The sequence below is a fragment of the Trachymyrmex septentrionalis genome, unplaced genomic scaffold (genome assembly GCF_001594115.1).
Source record: "Trachymyrmex septentrionalis isolate Tsep2-gDNA-1 unplaced genomic scaffold, Tsep1.0 scaffold60, whole genome shotgun sequence".
Lineage (NCBI taxonomy): Eukaryota > Metazoa > Arthropoda > Insecta > Hymenoptera > Formicidae > Trachymyrmex > Trachymyrmex septentrionalis.
In genome coordinates this window covers 5,243,352-5,247,228 of record NW_017305779.1, presented here as the reverse complement: position 1 = coordinate 5,247,228, position 3,877 = coordinate 5,243,352, and positions in this window count along the sequence as shown.

Below are 3,877 nucleotides of genomic sequence, written 5' to 3'. Positions count from 1 at the left end.
GGTAAATCTCTTTAAAGGAGTGAAATATTGCCATTCTTTTTCAAGAAGTGAAATATTTTCACTCTTTTTCAAAAGTATTTTCAGGCTGTATTTTCACTTTTTTAAAGTGAAATTTCGGATAAACTTCCAAAAATGTCCAACGCTCGATTACATGAATTTTGGCAGAAATACTCGAAATGACGTCTAATTCGTTCATTCGTTTATTCGTTCATTCCTTAAAAACATTAACAATACATACGATAATAAAGATAGATAAACAAAAATAATCTATTGAACTTTATCAGGAAATGGAAGCAGCTCGTTACTTGCAACAAAGTTACAATTACATTTACGTTTTTGATAACTTTACTGGAATTGCGTTATTTTTTTATAACGATAACGTAGTTACATTTTTTTAGTAACATAATGGCAACTAATTTTACAGTTACTTTTATCATTACTTTGCACACGATTGAACACAGTTCGATTGCCACATAAGCCACTCATAGCGCTTAAGACTACAAAGCTCCTAGGCTCTCATGGATGAAGCTCATTGGATGAAACATCAGATTAAGCTTACACAACTAACGCAAGTTAAGCAAATAATGGAAAATCGTGTCTTATTATCTAAATAGAAATCAAATATCTATTTAACACAATTTACATATTATTATAAAACAAAACTTCAAGAATAAAGATATTTACTTACGTATTCGTTTTTTGAAAATGTAGTGTAATCTCTGATGTAGATGCATCCGCATCGAGATATCAGAACAGAGTGAGAGGCAGTCGTTGCTGTATGTTCAGACACGTTTATGCGTGTCTACTAATCCTAGTCTTCTCTACATGACGAGACAAGGGTGAGATATATTTGTTTGAGAAGAACGAGGTAGAACTCGGCAAATAGAGAGAATAATTTCTCCCGTTGCTCGCCGAAAAGAAAAACAAAGAATCATACAAAAGAATCATAAATGTAGCGAAGAGATGCGGAAATAAGAAAATACTGTGTATACTCTCCGTATCGTGAGCAAAGCCTCGTATATCGAAATAACATAATTGTGGCAGCGCCAGTGTTCTTACGATAGTATGCAGTAGTTTTATCTTAAAATAGTCCGTAAATGGTATTTAGATCGATTTATTGTACTATCGGGGAATGGCAGATTATTAGATTTTTTAAAAAAGGTAAAAAAATAACGCCAAGTATACGCGTCATATAGAAAAAGATTTGCTATATAAAAAACTAGAATCAATTGCAGCTGTCAGTAAAATCAAAATACAAAATTACTTATTTAAAAAAAAAAGGATAGAATAAGGCGTCAAATATAAGTGCGTTGCCAGAACAAAAAATCATTGTACTGTAAAAAGAATAAGGCATCAAATTTAGGTGTTTTTTTTTTCCTGAATAAAAAAAAATTATATCGTAAAAGGAATTTAAGTGATGTATATCTTTAAAAAAAGGAGAGGTTCTACTTTGGAGGGTAAAAAAAATCGATTTTTTTTTACATTTTTTGTTTTTCTAAAGTGTGTAGAATATGCTTGTAAAAAGATTTTGCAATATTCAAAATTTAAGGAGGCTCGACTGTTAGTTGAAAATCAACTTAGAGACTTAATTTTTTTATATGCTGTAGAGATAAATACCGTACACAAATAATCCCACAATTTGAGCAATATTGACCGTATAGTTTTCTTGTAAATAATATCTCCTTATGGCGACCCGAAGTAGATAATCATCGATTTAATACTCAGCCAACTTTAGGACTTTGAAAAACTAAGATTTGGCAGATGAATTATCAATTGTGTACAAAAAAGCAAAATCGGATTTTATCATATGGATTTAAAGCTTTATTGTCTCATAAAGTTTACCTTTACCTCATGGATCGCATTAGTAGTAAGAGACTTGACAATGCCGCAATGTACAACTGATACGAGTGATACGAAGTCAACTTCATATAACTTAGAATTCATCTCTGATATGATTGCCCGTCACATCGTGAAGTGCAACGTTTCCAAATATACGCTTGACCTCCCGAATCATTGACAATCTCATACATTTATTAATATTCTATATATACACTAAGAATTTACTAAGAATATAGCACATAAATAATATTCACAATTCATTACACTAATATTGCATATAATACGGAATCGCTGTAATGATAATTTACTTTAGTTGCATTTTTTAGTCCAAAGTAATAGAACCTCCTTAAATCAATTTATGACTTGTTGAACCGGATTTTGCACCGGTCGAAAATCAAGTGAGCTCAACGATATTACGTGCAAAAGCACAAACAAGAATTGAAAGAAGAAGGGCTCAAATGCAGCAAAATTTATTCTTCAAACAGAAGAGAAATTGATGATAAAAATTTAGATTAGGGGAGCATCCCCCAATGATCTTTATCTCAACATATGTTATCAAAGTCATAACCCTGAGTGATCTCCAACAGATTTTAGCTGTCTGTCGCCTTTCGTTAAAAAGTTGTTAACAAAAAAAGTTCTGCTATATAAAACAAAAATTCTCTCCATGATGACGACAAGGACCTACATGTGAACCACCATTCGGCGATTTTGTCTAGCGAATGTCACGAGGAGCGAGGAAGTATCATCAGGAAATGCCTGAGGATAGGTATCTGATCAGAAAGGCCGAATATAAGAAGATAGTTACAGCACTGCCAGCTTCGACTAGATGGATATACGTAGATGGGAAAGAATGCGTCAAAGAGTCGATATTCGGCAGACACTTAAGCCCATGGCACATACAAAAACGTAAGGCCGTAACATGTAAGCAGTAAGCAAATTGACCAATCACAGTAGGGACGGTAATGCCAGTAACGAATCCGATGTTACGATTTTCTTACTGATTACGTCTTATGCCCTTACGTTTATTCTATGTGCTCCCGGCTTTAAGAGAGCATACTACTAGGGCGTTCCATTTAACGCTCACAACGCTCGCGAGCATCGTTTGTCCCTGTTTAATATTCGATAAATCACAAGGATGAAATGATTCCACGAACGATGTGAGCGTCAAGGTCTCCGCACAATAAAAGGAACAAGGAACAGAGAACAGAAAATAAGAATTTCGATCTATCAGAAATCATATATTGTGGAATACATAGTTTCTGATAGGTTGAAATTCTTATTCTCTGTTCTCTGTTTTCTGTTCCTTTTATTGTACGGAACTCCTTAAGTGAAACGCAGCCTAAATCTGTTCAACTTGCTTACACTTTTTATACTCAGCATCTTTGCTTTCTCTCTTTTCAGCGCCAAATATATATCTATTTCATTTTAAGTATAAAAAATGTAAAAAAGTGTTAGCAAGTCAAATAGACCAACTAAAATACGAGAGCGAATAAAACGATGTTACGACATATTATCTTATAAATATTTTTGCATGGTTTACATATTGTTTTATATTAAATATTCTGTTTTTTAAATGTCATTCGTTACAAATATAATGTTCGCAATATTTTTTCGAACAATGCAATCAGTCAAATAATCATATCTACGTCATTATGATAAGATGCGATAGAAAATATACATATATGTTATCTAGCCATAGAATTCATAAAACAATCTTCACGCGATGTTTTTTCCATGATAAGTTCAGTATTATTGAAAGTCGTAAGTAAAAATTTCAATTTATGGAACATATAGCGTACAAAAATTTCGCACATAATCTTATTAAACTTTAGCGTCGACAACAGCATGGCAAACAAAATGTAAAAACAGCATTTTTTTATGAAACATATATTTTAAAATATAAAACAAAGAATTGGCAGCTACCAGATTTCAATCGTGTTTTCTGCGTAAACAAAAATATCAAAATCGTATACATGCATCTTTTTACAGATAAATTTAAAAACGAATAATATTTTGTTGCAAATATATGAGAATATGT